General features: G+C 43.1%; 1 long non-coding RNA gene across 1 annotated transcript; it reads left to right on the forward strand.

The window, feature by feature from the left end:
* Positions 1 to 130: 130 nt before the first annotated feature.
* Positions 131 to 18477, forward strand: LOC102471982 (uncharacterized). The gene is made up of 3 exons (XR_335024.3): positions 131 to 268; positions 5302 to 5441; positions 18287 to 18477. It is a non-coding gene; the product is annotated as an uncharacterized LOC102471982 (long non-coding RNA).
* Positions 18478 to 20847: the final 2370 nt, after the last annotated feature.

The raw sequence follows: 20847 nt of genomic DNA on the forward strand, positions 1-20847 counted from the left end.
GGCTGGCTGTGGCCGGCGAAGCGTGAGAGGCTGACTTGACCTCACTTCCGCTTCCGGTCTTGGGCTATGTGGTCGCAGGCGCCCCGGGTCCGCCGGCTCAGGACTCGGAGTGCGCAGTCGCAGTCGGCCGCTCAGGCCCGGGCTGCGGACGAGGTAGCTGAGGCCGGCAGGGGGCGCCCGAGAGCGCGGGCCGTCCGGGGCCTCTCATCCCACGCTGAGCTCCGTGGTGCCGTTAGATACCTTGGCTCACTTCGCTCTACAACCGAAGGTATTTTTCTAAAGTTAAAGTGGAATTAAGAAACTCCTCATCTTGAAGCCTTCGAATGGTACTAGCTGTCGTGCCGCCAATCGCGTTAGAATCACCCCGAGTGCTTGTTTAAAGCGCAGCTCCCACTCCCCCACTCCGTACCTGCCGAGTCTTTTCTGGAGATTAAGGCTGGGAAATACAGGTAGTCTGGAAGGTATCTGAGAAAATGGCAGACCGTAAGACCTCTGGACATGTCTATGCTCAATACGTGGAATTAATTAGTATATTTTTACTTAGTTGAGTACACAGCCTTTTCTTTTCTTTTCTTTTCTTTTTTTGGAGAGGTTTTTGCTATAGGGCGCATGCACCCACCAGGCAGACAGAGAGAGACAGAGAGACAGAAAGCGAGAAATCACCCCCTAGGGGGGATGGCCACGCCGCAATCCCTTCTCCTCCATTCTCTCAGGATCTTGGGCACGCATGCCCCACGCACACGCGCCCGGCGTGAGTTTAAGCAGGTCCCGGGACTGGAACCGCGGTCGCCTGCATGGGAGTCCAACGACATAGCCATTATGCTAACTGCCGATCCCCACAGCCTTCTTTTTAAAATAATTATAATTTTATTTATTATTATTTAAAAATTTGACTAGAGAGACAGAGCAAGAAAGTGAGAAAGCAAGTTCCCAGGTCCAGGATTAGAACTTGCGTTGACCATGTGGGAGTCCAGCACTCTAACCACCATATTGCCTGCTGGCCCGTGTATAGCCTTTTGCTAGGTAATGTTGCAAGGTAACTTGTCATCACTTAAGACACATGGTTTTGCATAAAGTGCATCATGACCATTTGTTGTTTTCTGTGGCCAGGACGTCAGTGGGGAGTGCATACACACAATACATACAACTTACACAACTTTCTAACCTTCTCACTGTCAGTCATTATCATAGGTTTTGTTTTGTTTTTTTTTGAGATCTTGGATCACTTCACATTTGGTAGATCTGGTTATACATTTTTTTCCACTAAAGATTTTAGTACCTACAGAGGACCAGACATTGTGCTAAGTAAAGAGGAACACAGATAAGGTCTAGAGGAAATTATGCAGTATCTATCAAAATAAAAACTGCCATTTAGGATGGGCAGATGACAGGGTAGTTAAGGATACTGGACTCTCACATGGTTGACCTGCGTTTGAGTCCCAGACCTAGCAGCTTGCTTCTCACTTTTTCTGCCTCTCTCTAATCAAATTAAAATAGTAATAAGAAGAAAAAAAGTTAAAAAAAATAATAAAATAAAACTACCCCACATTTTGACATATAATTTTAATTTTAGAAGAATTCTAGAGAGATGTATACTCATGAAACTTATATACAAGCATGTCCACTTGCAGCATCATATCTACTACCATAATATATTAATTCTAAGATGCAGGTTTAAATTTTTTAAAGAATTATTTAACTTTATTATTTATTTATTAACTTTATTAACTTATTTATTTGTTTTAATTTCACCAGAGAAGGACAGAGTGGGGGGAGGGGAATGAGAAAGCAAGCGGCCAAGTCCAGGATTTGAACCACAGTTGCCCATTTGGGAGTCTACTGCCCTTACCCAAGACAGAAAGCGAGAAATCACCCCCTAGGGGGGATGGCCACGCCGCAATCCCTTCTCCTCCATTCTCTCAGGATCTTGGGCACGCATGCCCCACGCACACGCGCCCGGCGTGAGTTTAAGTCACCTGGTCCGGGACTGGAACCGCGGTCGCCTGCATGGGAGTCCAACGACATAGCCATTATGCTAACTGCCGATCCCCACAGCCTTCTTTTTAAAATAATTATAATTTTATTTATTATTATTTAAAAATTTGACTAGAGAGACAGAGCAAGAAAGTGAGAAAGCAAGTTCCCAGGTCCAGGATTAGAACTTGCGTTGACCATGTGGGAGTCCAGCACTCTAACCACCATATTGCCTGCTGGCCCGTGTATAGCCTTTTGCTAGGTAATGTTGCAAGGTAACTTGTCATCACTTAAGACACATGGTTTTGCATAAAGTGCATCATGACCATTTGTTGTTTTCTGTGGCCAGGACGTCAGTGGGGAGTGCATACACACAATACATACAACTTACACAACTTTCTAACCTTCTCACTGTCAGTCATTATCATAGGTTTTGTTTTGTTTTTTTTTGAGATCTTGGATCACTTCACATTTGGTAGATCTGGTTATACATTTTTTTCCACTAAAGATTTTAGTACCTACAGAGGACCAGACATTGTGCTAAGTAAAGAGGAACACAGATAAGGTCTAGAGGAAATTATGCAGTATCTATCAAAATAAAAACTGCCATTTAGGATGGGCAGATGACAGGGTAGTTAAGGATACTGGACTCTCACATGGTTGACCTGCGTTTGAGTCCCAGACCTAGCAGCTTGCTTCTCACTTTTTCTGCCTCTCTCTAATCAAATTAAAATAGTAATAAGAAGAAAAAAAGTTAAAAAAAATAATAAAATAAAACTACCCCACATTTTGACATATAATTTTAATTTTAGAAGAATTCTAGAGAGATGTATACTCATGAAACTTATATACAAGCATGTTCACTTGCAGCATCATATCTACTACCATAATATATTAATTCTAAGATGCAGGTTTAAATTTTTTAAAGAATTATTTAACTTTATTATTTATTTATTAACTTTATTAACTTATTTATTTGTTTTAATTTCACCAGAGAAGGACAGAGTGGGGGGAGGGGAATGAGAAAGCAAGCGGCCAAGTCCAGGATTTGAACCACAGTTGCCCATTTGGGAGTCTACTGCCCTTACCCACCATGCCACTTACTTGCTCCACACATTTAAATTTTATTTTAATTTTTAAGGAAACTTTATTTCTATGAGAGAGGCAGACATAGAGACAGGTGCTCTCAACAGGATCCTCACACCACCATGAGCCACCCCCAGAGTCAGTGGGCCCAGATCATGGCACATGTGTGCATCTAGAATGCTCAGGGAAGTCCTGGGGTGAGAACCCAGAACTCAGTTGTGTTACTGCTGCACTGCCCTTTTTTCCACATTAAACCTTGCTGAAATTGGGTGCTCCTTAAATCAATGAACTCCTAAATGTGGCATAAGGAATGAAAAACTGAAAAATCCTCAAAGTTTATTAGTAGACGAATAGCTAAATCTATGAAATACATTCCTTTTGTAAGATAGTGACTTTTTAAAAGGAAGAAATAGAATTTTGTGGATAATTATGGAGAAGTGTCAGATGTTACTGGGTCCAAAAGGAAGGGGCAGAACATTAGAAGTGAAGAGCATGAGCTCTGAGGTTACCCTGCCCCAGTATAAAGTCTGGCTTCATCACTTAGTAACCATTGCTTTCATTTCTTCTCTTGTGAAAGAGGGAATAAAAATTTTCTCCACGTTACAGGCTTGTTTTGTGAATTAATTGGAAAACTGCATAAAAATTGCTTGTTGTCGAGCTCGAATTAATAAACACTCAATAACTGTTAGTCCTTTTATAAACATCATTATGCTTTTACATGGAAAGTTCTGGAAGGATATGCACACACTGTTAAGAGTGGTCCCCTTTGGGGAAAGGAGTGGAATTGGCAACAGGAACTGATAAAAAGGGAGTGTTCACTTCTTAGCTTATATACTCTTGTATTGTTGGAAAATGTTTCTACTATGAGGATATACTTTTAAAATTTAAAAACCACTTTAAAAGACAAAAAAATAAATAAGATATGGTTCTTCTAGCTTCAAAGGAAGCCATAGAATAGAGGTAAGAATGGGCCCATGGAAAGGCAATAATAGAGGTAGGTAAGAGATTCTACTGGAACCTGGAAGGGACTTGAGGCAGGCCAGACAATGGGGATGGAAGCCAGGAAAGTTTTCATGGAACTGATCAATGAAGAATCTGAATTTACTCAATATAATCCAAACTGTTGAATGGGCTTGCTGAAATGAATAAGCCCAGATACTACGGGTGATCCAGCATCCATTCTTTGAGCTGTTTTTCTAACAGTGGCCTTGACTTGTTCATGATAGGCGGTGAGGAAGCCATGCACATGATGTTGAGCTTTAGATTCTCTCCCGCCAACAACTGGAGAGATAAGGAAGAACACATGAGCCGTGAACTCCTTATCTGAGCTATGCAGATGCTTTAATGCTTGAGGGAAGTTTCAGGACTTCTGCTCTGGCCTGGATAAGATAACAGTGAAAGTATGAGTCCTTGATGCCAAACAGTGTAAAGATACCCTGAAGATGCTGTCAATGGTTTCAATCAATGGAATGGTCTAGTAATGGGGTTCGTGGTTCGGTAGGTATGCTCTGCAGAGTAGTGCTTGCCCAAGGAGGCAATGAGATTCCACACGAGCTCTACTCAGCAGATTTCATTGCCTAGAGGAATGGATGGCTTTCTAATTTATACAAATGTATCATATGGACGAGCAATGGGCCAGGCCCTTCTCCGATAGAAACAGCTGAACACAAGAACAGAGGTAACTGGTATGTAGGGTCCCTGCCATACAACACAGTATATACAGTTAAATTCTGGGCAACCGCACCGAATTTTCAGAAAAGGACCTAACCAGTTTATGACATTCATTCTAGCTAACATACATATTTTTAGAGGCCGTAAGTTTTCTAACTTCATTAATTCATTTCTCTATCAACAATTCTGTATAGCACAATTGCTATTTGTGATGCACTGCAGTAGATGCTGGGGGTAGAATGGTGGGTAAACACGTTCAAGCTCTGCCCTAAGTGCTTATGATCTATCAGGAAGAGTGACATTAATTAAGCAACCATCCAGCTGACATCCATAACAAACGCTAGGAAAGAATAATGTGACCTAGTAAGACAACTGTGACCAAGTCAGAAGGTGAGGGAAGGAAGGAGGAAGTGACGATCAGGTTGATATTTGAAGAGTATAGATGTTAAAATGAAAATTATATCAACTCCTTATTATATTGTTGGCTTCGGGCTTGACATATGAACTCATGCAATCCTCCCAAATGTCTTTTGAGGGAGGATTCCTCTTATTATCATTTATGTTTTACAGACAAAGAAACTGAAGCTCAGAGAGTGGAGTGACTTGATCAAGGTCACACACTGGGAAGTCATGGAAACAGTGATCAAAATCAGGCAACTGGAATGGCGTAAAACAATTTTGGGCACCATGGACAGATCACTGGGCGAGAGGTGAGAGACTTTCAGGCTGTCCAATGGTCAGGCTGATTTAGATGATGCATATAAAGCTGGAAGAGTCATTTAGTGGGGAAGATCAAACAAGGTGTTTGTTTATTGACTGAATTTTCTAGCTGTGGATTTATATTTCTTACTGTTACCAAATTCGATAAAGATTTGAGAGTCAAGAAATCATGACTTGTTAGCATAACACGCGAAATGAAGAAGGGGTAGAAGGCAGAGTGATACAGTGTTAAAATGCTCTGCAAAGCTGACCCACATAGGAAAATAATTGGTTTGCATCTAGAGATCTTCCTGAGAATACTGGTCCTATGTGTATGCCCATGACCCCAGGGTGGCTAAAATTGGGATGGATTACGGCCTCAAGACCCTGTTGGGGTTCTGCCTCCTCTCTCTCTTTCTCTCTAATGGTCTGTGTATGTTTCTTTTATGGAAGAAAGAAAGAAAAACAAACTTTTTAAAAAGGGTGTGGTCATTTATTAAATAGTGAATAGGGTTAACAGCAATGCCAGGAATCATGGCAGGCAATGCCCCCAGCATCCCCCAGGTGGCAATAAAGAGCAGCAAAAATATTTCCATGGTCTTTCAAAAAATTAAACATATTTTTTAAGTATGAAGGAACAAACTAAAGACTTCAAGCAGTATAGGAGGTACTGGACCAAAACAAGTCTCCCTCACATCTTTTAGATCCCTAATTTCTTTTTTCTCTAAATAACCTGTTGAGAATTTCTTGTACTTTTCAGGGGTATATTTTGTTCTAATTATTTTACTACTTTTTTTTCTAGGTAAAGTATTTGCTCATATGTCTCTCTTTTTAAAAATTTACCCAACTGGGATTTTTTTTTCTCCCTTAGTTTATCTTTCCATATACTTATCACATGCAAATCTACCTCATTAAAAAAAAAAATGGCTGCAGATTTACCAACAACAACATTTATAGAGTGCTTATTGTATACCTAAGCTCTTTCTTTGTGTATTTGCTCATATGTCTCTCTTTTTAAAAATTTACCCAACTGGGATTTTTTTTTCTCCCTTAGTTTATCTTTCCATATACTTATCACATGCAAATCTACCTCATTAAAAAAAAAATGGCTGCAGATCTTACAACAACAACATTTATAGAGTGCTTATTGTATACCTAAGCTCTTTCTTTGTTTTAGGCGTTTAACATTTATAAAACCTTAAGAGGGCATTCTGTTATTACCCCCACTTTATGAGAAAACTAAGGCATAAGTAGACAAATAACTTTCCTAATATCACTAGGAAGTACCAGCCAGGATGTAGATGCAAAAATTCTGACTTTCAAGCCTACATTCTTTTTTTTTTTGAAGAGGTTTGTATGTATGTAAGTATGTATGTATGTATGTAAGTATGTATGTATGTATGTATCTGTTTATTTATGTCTTAGAGTATGTGCAATTGGTGGATAGAGAGAGACAGACAGCGAGAGGGAAAGTGAGAAATCACTCCCCTTCCCCAGGGGAATGGCCACGCCGCAATCCCTTCTCCATTCTCCTCCCAGAATTTTTGTCACACATGCACATGTGCCCAGCGTGATTTTCAAGCCACCAGGTGGCTTGAACCATGGTCAGCCATGTAGGAGTCTAGCAACATGACCGCTACGCCATCCGTTGGCCCTGAGTCTACATTCTTTACTACCATGCTAAATTACTGTAGCATGGACAGGCTGTCATTTACTTAATTAGTCTCTTATTCTCTCAAAATTCTTTTGCACACTGGGAGATCCTTCAGAGGAAGAGCTAGGTAAATGTGGATGATTCCCTTTTTTCAAGAGTTCTACCTCCTCCAGTTTTTGCCTGCCATTGTTTTATTTATTTATTTATTTATTTATTTTTTTAGGTCTCTGCCATAAGGTGCATGCACTCGCCAGTGAGAGACAGAGAAAGACAGTGAGAAATCACCCCCCAGAGAGGATGGCCACACTGCAATCCTTTCTCCTTCATTCTCCTTCTGGGGTTTTGGGCACATGTGCACATGTTCTCAGTGTGATTTTCAAGCTGCCAGATCTGGGACTTGAACTGCTATCAGCCATGTGGGAGTCCAGCACTGTAAGCACTATGCCACCTACTGGCCCTGGAGCTCATATTTTTTTTTAAAGAATTATTTAATTTTATTTATTATTATTACAGTTATTTTTAAAATTTGCTATAGGGCATGTGTGCTCACCAGAGACAGAGAGAAAGAGAGGGAAAATGAGAAAGCAATCTGCCAGCCACAGGACTCAAACCATGGTTGGCCATCTAGGAGTCCAGCACCCCCACCACCGTGCCACCTTCTGGCCTCAAGCTCATATGCTCAAATGATAGGGAGTTGATTTTTTCTTTTCTGTGGGTACTAATTATTGTGTATAGGAAATATATTTTAGACATAGAGGTGAGACCTCAGAACTTCTTAAATATCTGATAAGATTCCAAACAGAAAATGCTTATCATTCATGCAAATCTGTCCCAGAAGTACAGCCTACACAAATTTATGTCAAGCTTGCAACTAGTTGGGGAAAATGGGTAACAGGAGATTAAGTCATTTCATTCTGTTATGTATAAAAAGTAGTTTTCAAAAGTGGATAATAAAAAGTGCCTGCCTTAGTTGTTTTTCTGTGAAGGTTAGATGTTATGTAGCACAAAGTGCTTAAAATAGTGCTGGCATAAAGTAAGATTTTTTAGAAAACATTAGCTCAGTTTCCATTTTATTTCTTTTTATTTATTTATTTAAAATTTTTTAGAAGTTTTTGCCACAGGGTGTGTGCGTTTGCTGCAGAGAGAAAAAGACAGAGAGAGAAAGTGAGAAATCACCCCCTGGGGGATGGCCACACCACCGTCCCTTCTTCTCTATTCTCCTCCTGGGATCTTGAGCACGCACGCACAGGTACCTGGTATGATTTTTTTTTTTTTGGAGAGGTTTTCACTGTAGGGCGCGTGCGCTCGCCAGACAGACAGAGAGAGACATAGAGACAGAAAGCGAGAAATCACCTCCCAGGGGGGATGGTCACGCCGCAATCCCTTCTCCTTCATTCTCCTCTCAGGATCTTGGGCACGCACGCACATGCGCCCGGTGTGAGATTTAAACCACTGGGTCCGAGACGCGAACCGCAGTCGACTACGTGGGAGTCCAGCGACATAGCCATTACGCTAACTGCTGGTTCCCCCTGGTGTGATTTTCAAGCCACCAGGTCCGGGACTCAAACCACAGTCAAGTACATGGGAGTTCAGCGCCATAACCAGTACACCATCTGCTGGCCCTTTTCTTTCTTTTTAAAAATGTTTATTTTTTCCATGAGTGAGTAAGAAGGGGGGAGTGAACCTCCCAAAAGGATTTTGACTCAGTGATCTGCCCTCAGCTTCAGCCAGTTTCAGATTTCATAATTTGGATTAGGGACACATGTGTACCAAGTGTGTTCAGGGTGATTTTCAGATACACACCCACGACCTTCCCTGATGGGTCTGTCTCACAGAACATTGCATTACCACTGCAGCCCCCAGTGTCTGTTTTATAGAAAGGTGGTTATCCCAGAATCTGTTGCTTCTTTTCTTCATCTTTTCTCTCCAGTTTGTTGCTGGATCCTGTTACACAAGTCAGAGTATACAAGGCCAGGCGAAAGAAACGGGCCCTTCATCAGAAGGAACACCCTAAGGTGCCTTTCTCCATTGACCCCACTAGGGGGCATCCCAGCCTCAAAAGAGACTGTGGGAAAGGGCACTCCTACCAAATGAATTAGGGGTTCGCTTCAATTCATTTGTGTAGATCTTCTTTTGTTTAGTGTAGGTGGATTTTCATCTCCTTTTCCTAAACCCTCATGATAAATGATCAAGGGATACGTGTGAATGTTCTGGGACAGGATTTTCAGCCAACACCTTTGTTAGCTTCATTTTGCTTTAAAACTCAGGTTTAAATCTGTCAAAAAGCAATGTCAAAATAAAGGTAGGATGGTGGAGAAACTTTTACTTCAATTCTCATCTTCTATTTATCCTTGCCTTTACACTTTCATTCATTCATTTAGTCACTTGTTCATGTAGTCAATAAATAATTAGGAAAAACCTTTTTTTTTTGAGAGAGAGATTTTCGCTAGAAGGCACGTGTGCTCGCCAGACAGACAGAGAGAGACATAGAGACAGAAAGTGAGAAATCACCCCCCAGGGGGGATGGCCACACCGCAATCCCTTCTCCTCCATTCTCCTCTCGGGATCTTGGACACGCACGCACATGTGCCCAGTGTGAGTTTCAAGCCACCAGGTCTGGGACGCGAACCTTGGTCGACTACGTGGTAGTCCAGCAACATAGCCATTACGCTAACTGCTGGTTCCAATTAGGAAAAACCTTTTATGTGCCAGATACAAAGGTGGACACCAGGAATACAGCGGTGAACAAGATGAACATGGTCCCTGCCCTCATGGGGGCTTATAATCTCCTGGGAAAGACAGATATTGAGTAATAATTACACCTATTGTTATTGAATAATAATTGTACCTAGCTATCATTGGCATAAGGCCTTGACGTTTTGTAAAACTAGGGCTGTGTGAGTGTACAGAAGGGAGACTCTAATATTGAAGAGCTGGCATGTCAGAGAAGGCTTCCCTGAAGAAGAGGCATTTTTTATGAGATGAAAGAGTGGATATTCGTTCGTGTCAGCAGGTGGGTGTAGTGGTAAAGGCGTTAGACTCCCACATGGCTGACCACGGCTCAAGTCCTAGACCAGAGGCCTGAAACTCATACCAGGAACATGTGTGTGCATGCCTAAAATCCCAGAAGAAGGATAGAAGAGAAAGGATTGTGTTGTAGCCATCTCCCATGGGGGGTGGTTTCTCACCTTCTCTCTCTTTCTCTCTCTCTCACTCTCTGGCGAGTACATGCCTCCCTATGGCAAAAACCTTAACAACAACAGAGTGGCCATTAGCTAGGGGAAGGGACACATGTGAAGAGGAGCTTTTCATTCATTCAGCAAATGAGTGCAGACTTCTCATTTATACAGAGTGTCTGCCATGTGTTACGCCCTGGTCTAGGGGCTGGGCTACATCAGTACTCAGGACAGATACCATTTCTGCCTTCAGGATGCCAACATCCTAGGGAGAGGAGATAGACAATAAACAAGTAGACAAGACAGAAAATAATGAATAAGCAAGTGATTAAATAAACAAGAAAGTTACAGGTAGTGGTTAAGTCCCCACGGAGGACGTAAAACCGGGCAGGAGTGGGATGGCTGCCGTAGATAGTGGGGGGTTAGGTAAACCCTCTGTGAGAAGCTGAGACCTGGGCCCTGAGGAAGAGCCAGCCATGTGAAAATCTGGGGGACAATGTTATGGGTGGAGGAAACAGCACATACAAAGCCTGAGGCAGTGGGACCAGCAGATGGCATCATGGTTACATCACTGGACTCCCACATAGTTGACTGCAGTTCAAGTCCCAGACCTGGTGATTTCAGACTCATGCAGGATGCGTGTGCAGAATAGAGGAGAAAGGATTATGGCATGGCCATCTGCCCTGGGAGTGATTTCTCACTTTCTTTCTGTCTCTCCAGTGAGTACATATACTCTACAGCCAAAATCTCTCTTAAAAAGAAAAAAAAAATGCAGCCCCAAGGCAGGAATGATCTTGACATGTTTGGGGAAAGGTGAGAAGGCCAGTGTGTGACTGCAGCAGAGTGAGATGGAGGGGGTGGGAGACGAGATCTGGAAGGCAACCAAGGGGCTGATCATGTAAGACTTAATGGATCATTGTTCTGAAATTTGAGGTTTAATTGCAAGGGAAGCCATTGGGTGGATGAGACGGTTTCAGTAGAGGAATGACGCTGTTCTGTGATGACCCTGGCCGCAGTGTGTGTGTTGGAGGGGGATGAAGATAAAAGCTTGCCGTGGTAAACAAGATAATGGTCTCCCAAAGGTATCTTGTACTAATTCCTAGACCCTGTGAATACGGTAGATTATATAGCAAGGGGGAAGTAAGGGACAGATAGAATTAAGGTTGCTGATCAACTGACCTTAAAATAAGATTATTCTAGATTATTGGAGTGGACCCAGTGTGATGACAGGGGTCCTTCACTGGGGAGGAGGGAGGAGAAGAAGTCAGTATGAGAGAGATGGCATGGGAACATCGTGGGGAAAGTCATGATGCATTTCTGCAGAGAAAAGCACAGAAAAATATGTCATGACTTTTCCAACTTAAAAGAAGAGGGTCACGGGACCAGTAGATGGCATAATGGTTATATCACTGGACTCCCGTGTAGTTGAACAGCAGTTCAAGTCCTGGACCCAGTGGCTTAAAATTCATGCAGGGTGCATGTGCTTCTGTGCCCAAGATCCAGATCCAGAGAGGAGAGTGGAGGAGAAGGGATTATGGCTTTCTGTCTCTCTGTCTCTCTCTCTCTCTCTTTCTTTTTTTTTTTTTTTAAGAGGTTTTCGCTATAGGGCACACACGCTCGCCAGAGAGACAGAGAGAGACAGAGGGACAGAAAGCGAGAAATCACCCCCCTGGGGAGATGGCCACGCCACAATCCCGTCTCTTCCACTTTCCTCTCGGGATCTTGGGCACGCACGCACACGCGCCCGGCATGAGTTTAAGCCACCTTGTCCAAGACTTGAATCATGGTCGACTACGTAGGAGTCCAGTTACATAGCGATTATGCTAGCTGCTGGTCCCTGTCTCTCTCTCTTTCTGATGAGTGTATGCACCCTGTAGCAAAAAACAAAAACAAAAAAACCCAAAAAACTCTCTAAAAAAAGAAGAGGGCCATGAGCCAGGGAATGTGGGCAGTCCATTGAAGGTGGAAAGATATGAAAAGGGATTCTCCCTAAGAGCCTCAGAAAGGAGTCCAACCCCACTGCCATCTCTTTGGACCCAGTGTAACTCAAGTCAGACTTCTGACCTACAGAAATGTAAGATAGGGCTGGCCCTGTGGCGTGGTGAAGTGCTGTGTATAGGAAGCTGGATCCCACATGACGGATGGTAGTTAAATCCCAGCCCTGGTATCTTGGGAAAAGACATGTGTGTGTGTGCCCCAGATTCTGATGGGATGGAGCAGGGGAGGAAAATGGATTGTGACACGAACCCACCTCACTGGGAGGTGCTTTCTCTCTCTCTTTTTCTCTCTCTAGTGCATACAAATGCCCTCTGGCAATTAAAGAGATATAAGATAATAAAATTGGATTGTTTCAAGTCACTACATTTGTAATCTTTGTCACATCATCTATTAGAAATGAATAAATACACAAGTAGTTCTATAAGAATTCTACTGCAGGGGCTAGCAGACGGCATAGTGATTATGTCATTGAACTCCCACATGGCCGACTGCAGTTCAAGTCCTGGACCTGGTGGCTTGAAAATCACGCTAGGTGCATGTGCACGTGTGACCAAGATTCCAAGAGGAGAATGGAGGAGAAGGGATTATGATATGGCCATTCCACATAGGGGGTGGTTTCTCACTTTCCCTCTCACTATCTCTGTCTCTCTCTTCTCCAGTGAGAGCATGTGCCCTGAGGCAAAAAATCTCTTTAAAAAAAAAAAAAGAATGCTACTGTAATTGATTAGATGAGCTTGGGTAATGGCTCAAGAAATACTTACTTACCTTCCCTCGTAGATGGGGGGATTGGTGTTAAGGCCCCTTCGTGCTCAAGATCAGGCCATTTTTTTACCTCTGGATAGGATTTGGCCTTTCACGAGTTCCTCCCAGTGCTTGTGCTCACTCCAGAGCACAGCCAGTCCCTGTACACAGGATTCCATGTCACCTGGGGGAATAAACGCCGGAGGCAGTGCCAGAAGCAGATGGCTTGGAAAAGCCAAATGGCAGGGCACACCAGTTAGCCGGTGTGTGAGCCTGAGCTGGGAAAGTTTATGCCTGGACAGGAAGAGGGAGGAAGCTTGTGACCAGATGCTTGCAGATTTGGCTGGGTGCTCATCTGGGCCTTGGGACAGGTACCCAGGAAGAAACTCAGATGCTTCTCGCAAACAGTGCACGAAGGAGACGAAGGAGACTTTGTGCTTCCCTCTCCTGACCTCCCCCGCCCCAGACAAACCTCTATTGTCATGTAGAAATCATACATACTAGAGAACTTTTTTGTGTAGCTTCTCCAACAGTGACAGGTGATGCTGAAGTAACCTGCATGCCTCTCTTTGTGTTTGTCCAAACTAGAATTTTTGAAGCGTTTCGGTTCAGGGATCTATTGTTATAGGGGAAAATCTCCAGCTTCAACTATTCAACATCTATGAGTGTTTTTTTCAGGATGTAGTAACCCACAAATGTGGACATTATTTTAGAAGTTTTTTTTTTTTTTTTTAATTCAGTGGCCCAAAACTGTCTCTTATATTTAGAAGCCTGGAGCTAGGGTTACGTATCATGATACATGCACGGTGCTTTTTGCTGAATGCAGCTGTCCTGCTGTGGGCCAAGGGTAATTTGCTGATCCAGGAGCTGAGGCCAGCGATTTTATGTCTGCATCTGTTTCTGCCTATAACCTGTGGGCCAACACAGGGCAGCTTCAAGAGCTCTGGCCACACCAGCCTTAGCCACACGAAGAACGATGGGACAGGAACTTCTACTCCCCGAGAATTGTCCTTGGATACAGACAGCTCCCCTTCTGCGGAGTGACCGCATAACATTCAGTTCTTACCTCTGCCTTAGTACTTTCACCTTCCCTTCATTTTTTTCTTGGAGAGGTTTTTTGCTATAGGGTACGCACGCTTGCCAGAAAGGTAGAGAGGGACAGAAAGACAGAAAGTGAGAAATCATCCCCCAGGCGGGAGGGCCACGTCGTACTCCCTTCTCCTCCATTTTCCTCTCGGGATCTTGGGCATGCATGCACACAGGCCATGCATGAGTTTAAGCCACTGGGTCTGAGACTCGAACCGCAATCGACTACATGGGAGTCCAGTGACATAGCCATTACAGTAACTACTGGCCCCATCCCTCACACTCCCTTCTAATTGTTGGCATGCATGCCTGTTTCCATTATCCCCAATGCACTGTGAACAGCCTTCCCTGGGGCTCTCTTAATCACATGGGAATTTCCAAAGCCTAGCCCATTTCTGTGGTGGAACAGGTGCTTTTTGTAAGTATTGGTCAAATGAGAAAATAGATAAGAGTGACAACCCAATGGAGACGTTGTTTGAAAAGCTATTAAATTCTTTTCTGACATACGTGGAAGGCATAATAAGAAGCAGTATGTTTAATGTGGACAGTGGTTGCAGTGTCTCTCCTTCTGGTAAAAACGCTTTGCTTTTCCTTAGGGGAATCACCATTCTCACACTCTTAATCCATAAAGTATGGTTGGAGGTGACTTCACATTCATCTCTAGAGGTTGAATCCCGGCTCAGGGCCCAGTTAAAAAGTACCTCACACACCCCTGGCCACAGCACCAATTTGTGTAGGTACGATGGCCATGCCTATTTGTTCATGGCCAGTATCCATTCTGATGGGTTGGTTCTGGTTGCAGATCAGTCCGGCGTTATTTTGAATCAAACCACATGAGAAGCACAGTTCATAATAATACTGTGCACCATGATCCAGCCGTACCTGAAGCCATCCCTAGAATTTTCAGTTTTATGACCAGGAAATTCTATTGTAATGCTCTAGCCAGTTTTTGTCACTGGCTGATGAGAGAATTCTTTGGCTGATGCACCAGGTCAGTCTTTTCCCAACTGTGCTTTGGGGAGTGGAGTAGGGTTTTTCCAGGACACCCTGGGGATCACCAGCTTGATCTGAGAACTTAGGGCACCAGGGGCCAACAAAAGTCAGAGCCCATTTTGGCCTCCGGTATCTTACTTAGCCAGAGTTTTTCTTATTTTATTTTAGTGCGACCAACATTTCTTTTATTATTTTTTTTTTTTATAAATAAGAGGTTCTGCCTTAATTATTGTTAACAATCAAGGAAGGTACATTTTCATTTTATGTGTATAATTGAATTTCACAAGTCTTACTTTCACATCATTCATTCATTACACATTTCTAGGTCTTGGGAACACTGTAACATACAGCCCTGCCTTCATGAAACTCACAATCTAATTGAAGAAGACAGAAAGTGAACAAATGATTGAGTAAAATATTTATGTATCAAATGGTTGTGAATACCATGGTAAGAAATATAGCAGGAAATGGTGTAAGAGTTGAATTGGGGCCAACATTTTTTTTTGGGGGGGGAGAGGTTTTTGCTACAGGGCACGTGCACTTGCCAGAAAGACAGAGACCAACAGAAGACAGAAAGTGAGAAGTCACCCCCCCGGGGGGGATGACCATGCCGCAATCCCTTCTCCTCCGTTCTCCTCTCGGTATCTTGGGCACACACGCACACGCACTCGGCATGCGTTTAAGTCGCTGGGTCCGGGACTCGAACCGTTATCGACTACATGAGAGTTCAGCGACATAGCCATTACACTAACCGCTGGTTCCCAGGCCAACATTTTTAATGCCTCATAGGAGTACATTTCAGGCTGTAAGTTAATTCACAGTGGATGCCTCTCTAGCCCCACCTGGGTGTCTCTGTGGTTTTCCCAGGGCCTAGGCTGGAATGGAAGCTCACCAAAAGTTGAGAACCCCAAGAAGGCACCAGTCACACACTACAGCAGTAAACAAGTTTACTTAAAACCATTTTTATTCTGCCTCTCAGCAACACTTTTCATTTGATTTAGGTAAATGATCAGGGACACAAACACAAACAAACAAACAAAATACAAGGTTTCTGCCAGGAGCAGAAATCAGTATCCAATACTCTGGAATGACGCTTGAATCTCTGTGTGCTGAGAATTCGTGTCCCTGATTCAGTGTCCTCCTGGGACAAGTGCTGGCTCATGAGATGACAGGTTCAAGTTGGAGTCCATCAGTTTTTATATTTTGCTAGGGTCCAGGGTTTTAACACATGCCTGAGATTCACAATAATCTAAGAATAATGGTTTATTATTTGTAAAGCACATAGAATCCCCCTTCCCCACCAGGGGCATTTACATTTCTCATGGCAATTCTCATAACCCTCTGAGGTAAGAAAGCAGGCATTCTTATCTCCATTTTCCAGGTGAAGAAATTTGAGGCACAGAGAGGCTAAGAAACTTCTCTAAAATCAGCTTGCATAGGTCGTTGGTGGAGGGGAAAAAAAGGCATGGGGACTACCTTTTTTGGTATCCACAGGGGGCCAGTTCCAGGACCCCAGAAATCCCCCCAGCAAAGAATACCAGAATCCATGAATACTCAAGTCCCTTATATAATGTGGCACAGTATTTGCAAATAACCAACACACATCCTTCTGTATACCTTAAATCATCTCTAGATCACTTACAATAATTACCTAACACATATAAATGTTACGTAAATAGTTGTCACATGTATTGTTTGGGGAATAATGACAAGAAAAAATAGTCTGTACTTGATCAGTACAGAGGCAACCGATTTTTTTTTTCTTCAACATTTTTGATTCATGGTTGAATCTGCATGTGGAATCCACAGACATGGAGGGTCAACTGTATTTTAACTCTCAACCTCTTGTTCTTTCAAATAGAATAAGCCGTCTTTTCTTTTGCTTATGAAATTTCATTATCACTCATTCTAATATTCATTCTTGAAGTGATTTTTGGGATGTGTGTGTGTGTGTTTATTATATTAATCACTTGGTATTTTCCTCTGAGTCCATTTACTTTTCTTAAGAAAATTTATTTAAACAGAAATGATATATCACATTCATTTGTAGAAAACCATGAGTGGAAGGTAATAAATAAATAGCATGAAAACAAAACCCTATCATTGAATTCTGTCTGGAAGACTCTGAACCTGAAGCCTGCTCTTTCTTTGTTCAAAAGGGAAAAGAGCCATAGTGTTAGAAAAGTGTTAAGGACTCACTAGCACTAAACAGAGACTTTGCCCCCGCTGTAGTCAGGATTGTAGAAGGATAGAAAAAGGAAAATGTTCTTTGTAATGCAATATTGCTTAACGTCATTGTAAACTACTTTAAAAGGGCCTTGCGTACCACCAGTGGTACACACCTTGCACACTCTGCAACACTGAGTTAGTGTGTTCTGAAAGGCAGAATAATGGCGTCATTAAATCAGTACATTCATATCTAAAGAGTTTACATGTGACAGAATAGAAATACAAGGCATGGCATTTCCAGGTGGCATCCAGGGAAATCAAAGATCTTGCCTGAGACTTGCTAAAAAATAGGGGGAACGGGAAGGAGAACGAGAACTAGAGATTGAAAAAAGCACATTCCATAAATACAGCCAATGTATTCCCAAAACTGGGATGGAGACGGTGCCCACGTGCCTTGAACTGTCCCCTGAATAACATTCTCAGAGCTCGTTTGCAGAGTGAGGTTGTGGTCAGACTGACCCATGTGGATGCAAGCAAGGGAGGGCAGTTATTAGAAGTCCAGATCAAGACGAAAGGCCAGAAAGCCCCTTGCTTTTTGAGTCTTTGGTGACTGGATGAGGGAACTCTTGGGGTCCCCAAAGTGCTGATGGAGGAAGAGTTACTGAAGATCAGAGTGGAGCTACAACACGTGAACACTAAAGGAAACTGCCTCACACATTCAGCTCAATTAGACAACTTTACACATGCCTCACACATCTGTGCTTAACACTGTGAACACCAGCACCCACTGCTCCCCCCATAGAGGAACCCCACCCTCCTACTTCCCCCTATTAAAAGTAGTGAGATTTCCTGAAGGTCATCTCTGGAGAAGAGGAATGGATACAATGGGCTTCACTAAACTGAGACAGTGAGACTTCATTTTTTTTTTCTTTCTTTCTTACTTTTTTTTTTTTTTTCCCCCTAATCCACGACTTTGGCTGATCTGGCTGTGCTGCTTAGATTTCCTAAATTTTGGACTTTTCTGTTGTTCATTTGCCAGGGACCTGCCTCTGGAGAGTCCTGCAGGAAAAGATCTCCCAGTCTGAAGTCAAGGATCCATTCCTCAGAAACTCCTTTGGTATGTGTGCGGATGAGGTCCGTCCTTCACGCTTGCAGCCAACTGCTGGCTCCTCAGGCACTGCGTGGAACAGACAGAGAAGGTGAGAAGGAGGGGACGACCTCGGGTTCAGCTGCCGGGGTTGGCTTTCTTGGTGTGACCAAAGCTTCCTTATTTGATGGAGATTACTCTGGATAAACAGATGCTGAAATGGACCAGCAGGCCTGCACCCTTTTGACTCTAAGCCCTGGCTTCCTCCTGAGAAATATATTCTATGAGGGGACATATAAGTTCATGCAAAAAATGAAACTGAAGTATGAGTTTATTTGGGTGCAAAACAGATTTAAAAGCTCTGTATAGATTTTTTTTCCCACAATTTGCCATTTCCAAAAACTTTTCAAGACCCCTCGTATTTGGAAAACATTTTACTTTATGCAGAAGACAGAGCAACACAGATGCAGCAGAAAGCCTCTGGAGCATTTCTGAATCTCATTCTCCTCCCTGAGGGTTAGTGGTGCTGTCAGCAGTTTGGTGTGCATCCCCTGGGCATTTTTCTTTGCGTTTAAGTCCATACGTATGCACTTAGAAATGAATACTCACCGTGTGTGTTTTTACATGATGGGATCATGCTCATACATTTTTCTGCAATTTCCCCTCTTTAAAAATGTATTCATTCTGGTACCAGCAGTTGGCATAATGGCTATGTTGCTGGACTCCCATGTAGTCGACCATGGTTCAAGTCCCAGACCCGGTGGCTTAAACACACGCCAGGTGTGTGTGCATGCGTGCCCAAGATCCCGAGAGGAGAAAGGAGGAGAAGGGATTGTGGTGTGGCCACTCCCCTGGGGGGTGATTTCTTGCTTTCTGTCTTTATGTCTCTCTCTGTCTTTCTGGTGAGCGCACGTGCCCTATAGCAAAAACCTCTCAAACAAACAAACAAACAAAAAACATATTAATTCATTATTCAGTAAATATTTACATCCTGGACACTGGCCTAGGTGCTTGTGTTAATAATGACACACGGTAGTGACATAGGACCAGTACAGTGTGCTGGGCACGGTGTTTATGCAGTTTAATCTCCCAGCCGATGAAGTAGATGCTGTTATTATCACCATTCTATAGACAAGGAAAATGAGGCACGGATTGGCCAAAAGGGTTGTCCAAGTGCACACAGCTACTTAGAGGTGGGACCTGGGTTGAAATTCTGGTAGTTGAGCTTCAAAGCAGGTGACCTTAGGTGCTATCCTCTATTATTATAGGCAATGACAGATGATAACGTTCTCTGGCTTTTCATTCAGTAAGAGGAAACACAATATAATATGTGTGTATATATATATATATATATAATATTAATATATATGCACACACATTAATATATATGCACATATACATCTATATGTATATGCAAATGTAATATACACACATATACGTGTACGTGTACATAAATATAGATATATATGTGTGTATCCAATTTGTCAGGGGAGTGGTAAGGGCTATTAGTGGGGATAAAGGGACAGAAGGAAGGAGGTTTAGACTGCGGTGCTATTTTGAAGTATTTGGGAGGATAGCCGCTCTGCAAAGGTATGAGTGAGCACCTGAAGGGGAGATGAAAACAAGCTGTGCGGCTATTAGGAGGAAGAGAGTTCCAGGCAGAGGGACAGAGGGAGCAGCATGTGCAGAGGCCCTGAGGCAGGAGCATGCTCGTGTTACTCAGAAGACTCCAATGTGACTGAAGTAGAGGACGTGAGGAAGAAGAAGGGTGTGGAGTACTGGGAGATGAGGACAGAGAGGCAGAAAAGTCAGAGTAAGGAAAGCAAAGAAGAAGGGTGTGGAGTACTGGGAGATGAGCGGCAGAAAAGTCAGAGTAAGGAAAGCGTTTCGGTGTTTAAAGTCCAGTGTGGCACCCCATCGTACTAATGAAGCTCTGCTTATTTCACCTGCTCCTGATGGGCACTGCGGTTATCTCAAGCTGTCCCTGTTTCAGACAAAGCTACAGTGAACCACTGCACATCTAGGCTTCACCAACCTGGCTGCACATTCGAATTGCCTGGCGAGCCCCAACACCTGCCAGTGGCCGGCCTGCCACTGCAGATTCTAGTTTAATTGGTCTGGATGGCGCCAGTATTTTTTATAAGCTCCCCAGCTCATTCTAATGTGTATCCAAGGCAGAATGTTTTACATGTATTCTTGTGCATCTATGGCTAGGGTGGATGTTGAGAAGTGGAGTTGCCATCTGGTGGCATGTGGGTTTAAAGTTTAAGAGACATGTCCAGATTGACTTCCAAAAGGACCATCCCCATGTTCTCTTCCGCCAGCAGTGTGGTGTCCAGTTTTTCATACCCGGCCAGCCTGGGATACTGTCCATTTCCTTAATGGTTTCAATATGGCAGACAGAAAGTTACAGCATTTCATTGTTGCTTTAATTTATGCTACCTTGGTTACTAGTGAGGGTGGACATCTTTTTCATATTTGCTCTGGTTTCTTCATCAGTGACCATCGGTTTC

Source organism: Tupaia chinensis, unplaced genomic scaffold (assembly GCF_000334495.1).
Source record: "Tupaia chinensis unplaced genomic scaffold, TupChi_1.0 Scaffold000320_1, whole genome shotgun sequence".
Classification (NCBI taxonomy): domain Eukaryota; kingdom Metazoa; phylum Chordata; class Mammalia; order Scandentia; family Tupaiidae; genus Tupaia; species Tupaia belangeri.